Raw genomic sequence first — 13,446 nt, forward strand, 5'->3', positions numbered from 1 at the left:
GAAGAGCATTTGATGAAGACTAATCAAGAAAGGTGTCAAAAGATACATTAAGATGTTATGAAATTTCCAAATAGGCAGACTAAGTCTCAATAGATGGAATTCATAAAAATAAACTTAACCCATAAATAAAAAATAATGAGGTACCGATCTAAAATAAGCATATTATGAAAACAAATATAGCTTCTGTGAACATATTAAATATATTTATTTCTTATTTAGTCACAAATAAAAAATTCATGATAGATGCTCATTTTGAAATAAGTATTAGGAAAATATGTTCTATGGAGCAATTTAATGTTTTTCTTGGACGATATTTGTAGTCTAAACATCAAATTACCCTGTAAATAAATACATTTGATATTTATCTATTTCAATTTAATATTAGCAAATTAAATATCCCTTGAAATGGACCACAAAACGAAATACGATTTAATCACACGTAACCTTCAAGAAGTTATTGGTGATTCCGAACTCAAGGATATCATAAAAGAAAGAGATATAAAGATTTACTGGGGAACAGCAACAACAGGTAAACCTCACATCGCATATTTTCTTCCAATACTTAAAATAAGAGACTTTTTAATGGCAAATAGTCATGTAAAAATTTTGCTAGCTGATATTCATGCATTTCTAGATAATTTAAAAGCCCCTTTCGAGCAAATTGAAAATCGAACAATTTATTATGAAATAATAATTAAAGCCATGCTCAAAAGCCTTAATATTGAGATTGAAGTTAAAGACTTGAATTTAAATACAAAGCTAGAAGATCTCAATATTAATTCTAAGAAAACAAATGGACGGCTTGAATTCGTTAAAGGAAGTGATTTTCAAACATCTAGTAAATACACTATGGATCTTTTTAGAATATCTACTTTAACATCAGAACGGGATGCAAAAAAAGCTGGTGCACAAGTAGTAAAACAAGTTGATAATCCACTTTTATCATCGTTAATTTACCCGTCAATGCAAGCTCTTGATGAAGAATATTTAGATGTTGATGCTCAATTTGGCGGTGTAGATCAAAGAAAAATTTTTACGTATGCGATGAAGTATCTCCCCTTACTAAGTTATAAGAAGAGAATACATTTAATGAATTTTATGATTCCGGGACTTAATAGTGAAAAAATGAGTTCTTCTGATGTGTATAGCAAAATTGATCTTTGTGATTCGACTAAAGATATACAGAAAAAGATTAGAAAATGTTTTTGTGAAGAGGGAAACAAAGAAACAGGTTTGCTTTCTTTGCTCAAATTCATTATTTTCCCTATATATGCAATAAAAGAAAAACAGGTTGTTATTTTTTGTAAAGATCGTGATGATATTGTATTTGGTGATTACTTAGAATTAGAGTCTGATTTTGTTGCTAAAAATATACATCCAGCTGATTTAAAAAATAGTGTGTCGTTAATGATTGATGAAATTATCAAGCCAATTAGAGATGAAATGGAGAAACATGCAGATCTAGTTGAAGCAGCTTATTCAATTACAAACAAGAAAAATAAATAAATAAATTTGAATTAACGCTAATATACCACACTCTTAGGTCATCTAGGTTTTGCTGGGAGGAAAAGCATTAAAAATACAAAGCCCCCGACCCATAAAAAACTTTAACTTGCATTTAAAATACATAGATTTATCACTTAAGAATCACCCGCTTTATAAATCGATCTATTTTAATACTTCTTCTAAAAGTGTAGTTAGATAAAATAAATTAAGTAGTTTAAATAAACCTTTTATTTTATAGGTCTACAAGATTTCGGAGAATAGGAGAAAGACAAAAATACAAATACGACGTGCGCATGGAAAAAAATTTAAATTTGCAGGAGAACTAAAACCAATATTATAACCATAAATATACCCCATAAATAAATCTTTAAATTCTATTGGTTAATTTTGGTATTGTAGTTTATGATTTTCTCCTCAGAATGATGTGTTTATTTCCAATGACATGACATGTCTATACCCTTAGAAATATCCTCTTCTCTTACATTTTCTTCGATACTTCTCCTCTTTTCAAGACCTATTGTTTCAAGGGTTTCCTCAATCCTATAGCTTGAAATAGGATAAATAAACCCGTAAATAAATTCAATTAACTACACAATACATATAGAATTGTAATTAGGCTATTCATTTTATAAACTTCTGGGTTGTATAAGACACTTAAACTGATGATTTTTAGAGAAGAAGGGTATCGATCAGTATCTAGCATGGGAAGAGATAGTAAAAAGTATTGTTGAGGTTTAAACCTAAAATTGTTTCTTTCGCGCAATGTGTTTGCAAATATAAAAGTAAAATCAAAAACAATCCCATAAATAAAAATAAAATCTAATTTATAGAAAACCGAAAGCATCTCTAGGCTAAGAGATAATAAATCAAAACTTCCACACACATAAATTTAAATTTCTTAATAGTTAACTAAATTCATATGTTTATGCTGCTACATATATCCATCTTAGGATTTCGTTTGGATAAAAAGGTGCAAAAAGATAAAACCAAACACAAAGTAAATTTCAAAATATTGATTATTTAGACAAAATTTTATCTCGTCAGAGAATTAATAGTATTATGAAATGACCAAACATATTATTATCTAGTATTTTTATTTTTTTTCTCTACTGTAATATTTACCGCAACATATGGGATACAATTGAATTTTCTAATATGATAATTTTATTTTTAGCTATTTAGATTATTTCAAGCAAAGCTTTAGATTTTCCATGGTACATTTTTGCCCAATACTTTTTTTAGTAACATCTTATTTACAATTTTCACGAGTAAAATTTATAATTTCAAAACAAATCAATTCAAATGTTTTTCTCAATACTATTCTTTTGTGATTGCTTCTTTTTATTTGGGATTCCATACTTCTTTAAAAATACGACATAGTTTGTGGCTAAAAGTACAAATAATTAAATTATAATAAGAAATATGTGTGCCTAAAAAACAAGAATGGAATTTTAAAATAATAAATTTTGACCTCTTCAAACAATTCACATTCCAGTTTTGGGGAATGCTGTATAAATTATGTATTAACTTTTAGAAAATAATGTTATTATAAACTTAATGCCATGTTCTTAATGTGGTTTCTAAATAGAAACATAAGAACATTCAAAAATGTGAAATTTATAAAAATAGAAACATCGACTTTTCTTAGACTTACATATAACATAATTCTAAAACCATTGCTGGGGTGGTCACGAAATATCATAAAAAATATTTTAAGGTGCTAAAAATCCCAGACGAAGTAGAAGCATGCATGCAAGCTCACACACTCCGCAAGACACTTGAACTCATCTCATTTGAGGGAAGAAGAACAGTTGATATAGATAGATCAGGGGAAGGTGTCAAAGATGCATCAAGAAGTTGTGTAATATTCCCAAAACGCTGACTACGTCTAAATAGAATAAATCGATAAAAAGAAAATTAACCTATAAATAAATATCTCACATAAACAATTGAACTAAAAGAGATATTAAATTTGAAAATAATTTCTAAAATCCAATAATTTTTATAGAAAAAGCAGAAGTAACTAAAATCGAAAGTGAATTAAAATATGACAAGAAAAATATTTTTTTCATATCTTGAATTTTATATAACGATTAAAATTAAAACATGTTAGTTGGGATGGAGTAGTTACAAAATTCCATAAAAATATGTCAAGGAGTTAAAAATCCAGGACGAAGCTGAAGCATGTATGCAAGCTCTCACACCCCGCAAGACACTTGAACACATTACATCTGAAGAAGAAGAGCAGTTGATGTGATGGATCAGAGGAATATGTCAAAATATGTATCAAGAAGTTGTGAAATGTTCACAATGGGCTAATTATGTCTCAATAGATAAATTAATAATAAGAAACTTAACCCATAAATAAAAAAAATTGTAAATCTGAAATTGACCTTATATTTAATCTATGAATTGAATAATTAGTATTGTTAGAAAGAGCAAGCTAGACGCTATAAGAGAAAACATTTTTGATTTTTTCTTGTGTGTATTATGTTCATCTTATATATTGATCATTGTGTTTATAATTTTTTTAAATAAAAAGAAGAGGATGCATAAAAAGTTATACATTTGTGGACCTTTTTATTTTATTAGTGTTGTTTTCAGTTAGTTCATAACTCGATTTTTTAAAGTTTTTTTACCAAGATTAACATTTATAATTGATAAAATTATATACTTTTTGAATTTATAGGTAAATTCACAAAAAAAATACACTATATAAAATCATAAAACTTATTTAACTATAATAGTTTTGTAAAATTGTTGTCATTTATTTTTGAATCAAAGAAATTTACATCTTTTTCACATTAGAAAAGAAACCTCAAAATATATATATATATGCATATTTTACTTTAGAAATGATACATTAGAATGCATAAAAAAATTCGATTTTGTAAGTTTAATCAAAAATTCACAAAATTAAAACCTGATTAAATTTATAAATTAATACATTTATATTCCATTTGGTAAAGTTCACTTGAATTAATATTTAGATAAGAAAGAAAATCATTTTCTAGACTTTTCCTATTTTAGATTAAAATAGAGCATATTTATAATAATCTTATTATAGAAAATTATATATTAAACTATAGAAAAGGTATTAATTTCCGTATTTATATGCTTTAAAAATAAAATCTATGAATTCTTACTTTTATTTTTTTTCTAGCTTTATTATATGTGATAAAATCTTAAGAAAAGCCCATAATGAAAACAAAGAAATATTACGAAGCGTATGTAAAAAAAATAAACATCTATTCAATACACTTTTGAATCAACACATTTTTTGTTCAAGAATAATAAATGATGGTTCGATGGATGCTTTAAAAACTGTAATATTTGATCAAGTAGATAAACAGAAACTTAGAATGAAATTATTTCACACTTGTGGAAAAATAGATTCACGTCAGTTCGAAAATGAATGTAAAGATTTCCTAGAATATGTATTTTTTAAAAGCTCTATAACTTTTTTCAGTGAGAAAAAAAACAGCGAGGTTACAAAAAATAAAAGGATAAAAAGTTTGCTAAATGAGTTTGATAATCATAACAACAAATTCAATTTTAGTGTGTATTCAAATACTGATCAGCTAAATCATATTTTTAATGAGCGTTCCACTAATGGAAATCAATCTGATTTTATGCTTTTTTCGAATTGCGAAATTTCTAAAGTGAATTTATTACAAATTCAAAATATTATAGAAAAAATAAACAAAGTAAAATCTGTCGATTTTTCAGCACATGACTTTCAAAAAAAGCACAGAAATTTTATTTATATAATTCTGATTCTTGATGGTGACAAAGCTGTGGATTATTATAGGGAATATACAAATGGTAGAAGAGGTGATTTAATCTCTCCTGAAGAGATAATTCTGAACACCGGGCTTAAAAATAAAATTTCACATGAAATATATGAATCTAGAAACAGAGAAATTATCTGTGCTATGTCATATAATTTATTTGAGCAGGGTAAGATAAAAGATGATGCTTTTAATGGAAAACTGGTGCAAAGCATTGAGTTTCATGGAATAAAAGAACATGATGATTTCATAAAGAAAGAAAGTGAAATTCTTTTTCATATAAATCTTCCATTTTATAAAGATTTTAGCAATGGTGAAGGAATGACCATAAAAACACCCTTCTACGGCTTTTCTGTGTGCAAAATTCCAAACATGAATATTATAGCTGAAAAAGAATACAAATACTCGTTAAAATACAACATAGATTTTTATAATAATGAGAAAGTGGTTTATACGTATGAATGGATCATCATTTATATAAAAAAAGAGAATATTTACATGCCTGTGGTTTATGATCTAATCGATAAAAATAATAAAAGCGAAGAAATTATTTTTAAAAGCAAGAATATATCGTGCTTTATGAGAAATATTATGTCATTGTTGAATATGGATTTTTACTTGGTGTTCCTAACAAAAAAATTCATATCAAAATTATATGAAAATTATATATTCATCATACAAGAATCCCATATATACGGTTCTGCTATTAATAAAATAAAAAACGCGATAAAATACATAAAACTACGTTGAGAATCAGTAAAGCATTTACCAAAAATATTAGTTATTTCAAATTAGATTCTGATATTTTTGTTTTGAATACTGATATTGTTTCTGAATTTACTTCTATAGAAAATACAGACTTCAAAGTTTATGAATCCAATTATGAAGAACAAAAACTTGACAGTCTTATGAAATCAAGCAATAAACTATATGATTTCTATAAAAGTATGAACACCATGAGCATAAAAATGCGAATAGATGTTTACTCAAAGACGTTTTTCTATGATGAGTCATTTCATATAGTCTTAAATTATTCAGGATTTACATTCGAAAAGAATTTTTGGAATAATACTTATGATAGACTCTTCAGTAGCTTTTACCAAAAAAGCATACTTAAAGAATTAAAAGATAATCCATCAAATAAATTTAAAATTGAAGGTCTCAAAAAAAATATTCATATTGATTTTATAAAAATATGCAAGAAAATCACGCACATTGATGAATTTTTTGACCTTGAATCATTTATTATGAATGATATGCAGCATGATCATAGTATTATTAATTTAAAAGGGATTTACTTGGCTTTTTTTACAAAAAAAAAAGATATAGTCATCAAATTTTTTTGCAAAAACATAAAAAATATTCAATTTAAGATTATTGGATATTACTTGCATGATTCTAGAAATAGAAATACACTTCCATTTTTATTTTTGAAGGAATTGGTAAATAAAAAATATGAAATGCTATGAAACAATTCTTAATTTTTTTTTAATATTATATTTTTTCACTAAACAGGTAATCAAAAAACACCCGTTTTCATCTTGTTTTTAGATTAAATAAAAATATATGTTCAAAGTAGAATCAATTCTTATATTTATACAAGTATCACAAGCTTATTTACAAAAAATCTAAAAACTAGACCTTTAGATTTATTAATAAATTTCAATAGAAATAATAAATAAGGATTGGTTTATATTGCACCCGGTAACAATATTTAATCGACTTTTTTCATCTAAGCTTACAAATTTTGGATCTTACCGGATATAATTCAAAATTTTAAAAACGCATGCTTTTTTGTATATAAAAATTAATTTACACTACCCCAGGTGTTTTTTTATGAACTGCAGTTAGTTGACAACACCTATTTAGCATTTAGATACAGATAAAAATAAAGATACATAGCTGGAAAATGTTCAAAGAATAAAGAAAACATCTTATTTTTCATCGTTATTTTTAGCATTATTCTTTGCTTATTGCAGATAGTCTAAAAAGAAAAATTTCAGGCTTAAAACAACATGCATAAAGATCCAACATTTTTACAAAAAAAGCATAATTTTAAGCGAGTAACATCTTTAGGCATTATAAAATAATATAGAATGTGTATTTACTGGTTAAATATTAATAAATATATATTACAGCATATAAATATGCTACAGAATGAAATATAGCACATAAAAACCCAACATTTTTAGAAAAAAATTATAATTATAAGCGAGTAACATTATTAGGCATTATAAAATAATATAGAATGTTTATTTACTGGTTAAATAATATTAGATATATATTATAGCATATAAATATGCTACAGAATGAAATACAGCACATAAAAAACCAATAAAAGCAGTTATATATTATTTGATCATAATTTTAGAATCATATGAGACGGTTGAAAAGCTATATATTTGTTTTTTTACGAGGAATATTTGATGTGAAATTTTAAGTATCATATTTAGAATATGATTTACATCCTATCGCGATTAACTTCACGATATATGCATAGTGTGTTTACTAACTATTTCCTTTTTTATATCGCTATAAGATGTGATCATAAACAAGATACATCGATTTTTATATCTTTAAAATATTTTGGCTCATTATAGATAATATATTTAATATATTTTTACAATTCTTTTTTAATTTTATATGAGTTTTTTGATTTATATTGCCATAGTTAGCAGTGAATATTTGTTTACTAAATTTCACATAAAGAAATCTAGAAAAGTCATAGGTGTGAATTATTGATACAGAAATATTTAATTTATTTTTTTGTTAAAAAAACATATATATTTAGGAAAATATAATATTAAACAAAAAAATGGGATATTGAAGCCCAAAAAATATTATGATGTGTGTATAACATAATATTGTCTAAAACTAGTTCTATAGATTTAAAATTTTTTATTATGCATTTTTGTTATAAATTCGCCGGGTAATATGTGCGTGCTTTATTGAAAAACATTTTTACTTTTTCTCACGGTGAATGTAGCATAAATAAATCACAAAAATTTAGGTAATTTTACGAATAAAGAATTTTTCAGATGCAGAAACTGGTTTTATTATATTAGAATGGTGAAACAGATATAAAATATTCATCGTAGATTTTCCTATATAATATTTTAGTTTAGGCCTATAAGTAGAGTTAAAGTGTTTACTTTCATGGTATTTAAATGTTTTTTTCATATATTAAAATAATTTTATCTCAATTTTCACATCTTATGGGAATCAAAATATGATATAAATATCATTAAATTATAATTATATTAATATGTTGTTAAAAATATCATACTTAAATGGATTATATCGTAGATTATGCTATAAATACGATTTGAAAACATTTTTTTTTCCATTAATTAACAATTATATGAACTATAGGATGAATGAGGTTGCGGCTATTGGTGATAGTTTGTTTTTGTCAATCACTGCTTTTTTTTTCATAAAAAAAAAATAATATAATTGTTTTATTCGTTTCTAAAAGAACTTTATAGTATAACATTTTTTTTTACACGTTGTTAAATTTGTTTATTTAACAAAAAACGTAATGTGTTTATTCCATTTTTGGTTTATTTGCAAATGTTAATTCACTTTTTTAGATAAAACCAGTACTTAATATTTAATTTACTTCTTTGATAGATCCTAGCATCACAGTAGTTAAATTCAATCGATTCCATACAAATAACGCTAATTCTAGCCAAATACAAATGCATTAGATTTAATAAATAATATATAAAATTTATGAATTTGATTATTCGCAAGAAATACTAGCAGTTTTAACATGATGATTGATAATTTATGACATCAGAACATACATAGATTCTAATATGAGGATTTTAATATCTGCTATAAGCCTTATTTCACAAGTTTGTAAGCAAAAGGTGAAAAATGACCATTATGAAATTTTCAAACAAGAAAGAATTGACACATCTATTCCTGAACATCATACTGACTTTAAAAAGTGTTAAAAAATGGGTTAAAAAAAATATTTAGCCTAGCTAATACAGACTTGTGTAGATATTTGATACATAAATATGCATTTTTAGCTTGATTTTTGTATGATGATATGGAGTAAGTTCATAAATTATATTCGAAATAGTATAAAATAACACAAATCAAAATAGGGCTTAATAAAAAAAATACACCCAGAATTTTTTAAACAAGTAACACTATTTTAAAAAGACCTACGCAAAGAAAATCTGATAAATTCCCTAAAAAATATATTTCTTCTCATAAGATAACAATACATCTTATAGGAATTACTATTTTTATTAATAAATAAAAAGATGCTGGGATATTTATACCATTTGAAGTTTCATGGATGTTGTGGCAACACAATATCATAAAATATAGCAGAAAGAACCAAAAACACAAATGATTATGATAAATAAAACCATTAATTTGAGTTATAAACCTTTAACTAATGAGACTTCTGAAGAAGGGATATGCATTATAGATGTATGAGAATAGGAAAAAGGCTGGAATTTTTATATGATGTATCCATATAAAAAATCACGTTTTTCTCAAAAAACAATATAAAATTGCAATATCAAAAAAAGCTCAATAAAAAGGATTTTATCTTTTGACATCTATTTGTAAATATTATACTTTCAAAAAATCCGTAAGTAGCGGCATTTTTTATATAAGAATCAAAAATAATCATAAAAAATTCATAAACACGCAAATGGCTTGCTTCAAACATATATTATGAATTATTTTCGAGAAATATAGAAAGTAATAGCCTTGTGAAATAAAAAAACACATTTTTATAATAAGATAAACAAACAAAAAACAAATATTTCCGGGAAAAAGACAAAATGGTGCAAAACATTGAGTTGAGCTTAAAAAATATACACATAGAATAGGAAACAACTATGCTTTGTAAGCGTAATATTTTGAAATAAAAATTTTACATTTAGCTAATGTTTGAAGTTTATAGAATACTATTAATATTATAACATAGAGTTACAAGATTTTAATTTAGAAATACAGATTACATAAATTACAAGATTTTAAATTCTTATATTTAGACATGGTATTTTTTTATTCTTTAGAAAAATCAAATAAAAAAAGAATAGTATGAAATATACGAATTCTAAATTTAAAGGAGTTTTTCTTACTAAATATTGCTGCTGTCTTTAACTGTTATTTTTATGAGATAGAATAATTAATCCTTTTTTTTCAACAATATGTAATTTATTACTGCAAGATATACAAAACGATCATTGAAATCATATTATGATGTAAAATAACGTATTTTTACTGCTAGGTAGTAAGAATTTCAATTTTGAAAATGTCATAAATGTCGTCTATTGTAAATCATAAAGTTAAGTGTTACATGATAAATAAAAAAAAAATTTTAATGCTATTTAAGTATATCTAGAATCAGATTGTCAAATGAATGATTAAGATACAAAGTAATAAACATGTGTTTCAATTGCATTTGAACTTTAAAATATGCAAAACTGTAAATGTAGCTAAATCATAAACAAGTAATATATATTTAGCTGATAACGATACTTTATTATATTTAAGAACAAAAGTTATCACTTTAAATTTATTCGTTCATTAGAAATTTCTTTTATTCTTCTTATAAGTATATAGAATCTTGCATTTTATAGTTTTTTTGCCATTTATCTTGTATTTACTTTTATGTTCTTGCAAGAACATATTGTTAAATATTTATGTTGTATTTTATATTCAAATGCTAATAAAAAATACGTTTCATGTAATACAAGATTTTCTACAATAGACTTTAACAAAACTATATTAATATAACTAAAGAGAAAAACACGACCTTTGAGATTTCAGATAAAAATGTGTTTAGTCTATTTAAGTTGCAGTAAATTCTATAAAACAAACTATACCTTTTATTGCCAATTTCCAAGCACTGTTATCATAAATTTTGCTATTAAATTAAAAATTAAAAAAAAACACGTAAATAAGGTAAATAATTTTTTATTCAGGAAAAGACAAGTATTCTTCAGTGAAAGGATACAGTTTCCAAACAGTAACGAAGCCATAAAATAATAGATTATCTGGAAACAACATGTAATAGATCGTATGGGATAATCGTGCACAAAGGCACAATTATACCATAAGATCGTTGTATTTCCCTATATAAACACGCTAAAAATTCAAGAAAACCAAAAAGAGAAGAACTTATCATTACAAGAGACCCGAGAAACATAAAAGCAGAAATAAAGGTAGATTTAATAGTTTGAATAGTCAAACTAAATGAAAAATATATCTGATATTGTCTTATATTATAAAAATGTAAATGACATTACTTGATTAAAATAGGTAGAAATGCCCTTAATACTTAAATGTAGTTAGGACAGAGAAATATAAAAAGTTTGACATCTTGGTAAATGAACAGTGCTGAATATACATTTTTAAAACAAGAATAATGTCACAGGAATGGGGTGGTTACGAAGTTCCATTTAAAATATTTTAAGGAACTAAAAATCACAGATGAAGCAGAAAACACATACAAGCTCTCACACTTCGCAAGACACTTGAAATCATACTATAAGACAGAAGAAGAGCGATCGACGAAGATAGATTTGGGAAAGGTTCAAAAGATATATTAAGGATCGTTCAATATCCAAATGGGACGTATACAACATAATAGAAAGAATTTATAAAAAATTTAGCAAAGACAAAAATAGATTATTTTGAAAATTATATAAAGTGAGTTGATTAATTTTTATTAATTCAAAATTTATAATATATGATCACCCATGGATTTTTAAAAATTCTAAAATTGTTGACATGATTTAAAATACATATTATTCGTTCGGCAATTAACATAAGATATTTCAAATATGTCAGTTGTCTGTTTTATAAACTTGAATTTACTGCATCTTCTTATTCATTATGTGAATAAAATCACATGAAATGATAGCTTTTATTGTCACATCGTAAATGATTAAATATAGTTATAATAGCGAAAATTTTTTAAGATTTTGTATTTTTTAATCTTGATGCAGATATATCTTATATCAAGAATTTTTTACATTTATTATTACTATAATACAGAAGTGTATATTTTAATATTTTTACGTTCCTCTACGCTATACTCATATTAGAAAATATATTTATAATAATATGTAATATAATTTAGGTTGTGCACATAGATATTTTGTATTTCATGTCCATTTTTTTTTAATTTATCAATTTATGAAGAATTATAGATAAAAGCATGATTTAAACAAAATAGTTCAAGAACTTGTGCTAAAAAATTAGTAAATTTACCAAGACGCGATTTAAAACAAAATAAATGTTTAAGATAAAAAAATTGATCTTAAAAATTTGCGTTTATGTTTTAAATGATAATAATTCCAGATAATTTATTTAATATATCAACGGTATTAATTGATATGAAATTAAATGTTTTTAATTTTATCTATTGCACAAATTGATCCCATTTTATTTTGATCATGTAAACTTGATTCTAATTCATAAAATTTAGTTCAATTTTTTTTATGATATATGTTAATACATCAAATATGTAGATAGAATACATTTATACATATACAAGAAAGAAAAAAAAAACAAATTACATTTAATGAATTTTTCCTGAGATACTACCTAAAATGTGGTAATAAAAGCCAATTCATAATTTTTGATTTTATAATATGGATTAGTGAATAATAATAAATTCGAATTTACACCAGATTTTTGTAATTAGAAAATAAACAAATAAATAGAGTAGTCAAAGGTATTTATAGCCATAAGTTCTTTATTCGTAATATATTAAAACCTATAATTTAAAATGTTTACAAAACAAGTAATTTACTTTTTATATCACCAATGCCTTTTCAATATATACAAAATTACTTTTTATCATAAAATTGCATAGTTCTATGTTTCTTTACACGCAAATGATTTTTACATGCGAAAACTTATTCGTATGTTTGTTTAATAATGTGAATCAAAAAAGAGATAAGAAATAATTCCAATTAGTATTTTTTTCATATACAGATAAAATGGATAGTAATTAGTTCATTTACATCCAATGCCCAATGAAAAACAAAAAAATTATTTTGTAGTACCTACGAAATTAAAATAAAACAAAGAAATTCTCTAGCTTCAATTTTTAAATATATTGAAAGAATGTAAACAACTTCTAAAGTATAGGTTTGACAAGTTTTTC

The 13,446-nt window shown here is 24.5% G+C and overlaps 1 pseudogene; it reads left to right on the forward strand.

The window, feature by feature from the left end:
• The first annotated feature begins 405 nt into the window (after nt 1–405).
• LOC147076031 (uncharacterized) lies at nt 406–1,506 on the forward strand (annotated as a pseudogene).
• The last annotated feature ends 11,940 nt before the right edge of the window (nt 1,507–13,446 follow it).

This window comes from Rhyacophila brunnea, unplaced genomic scaffold (genome assembly GCF_057557595.1).
Source record: "Rhyacophila brunnea isolate RB1 unplaced genomic scaffold, BYU_Rbru_1.0 scaffold_135, whole genome shotgun sequence".
Classification (NCBI taxonomy): domain Eukaryota; kingdom Metazoa; phylum Arthropoda; class Insecta; order Trichoptera; family Rhyacophilidae; genus Rhyacophila; species Rhyacophila brunnea.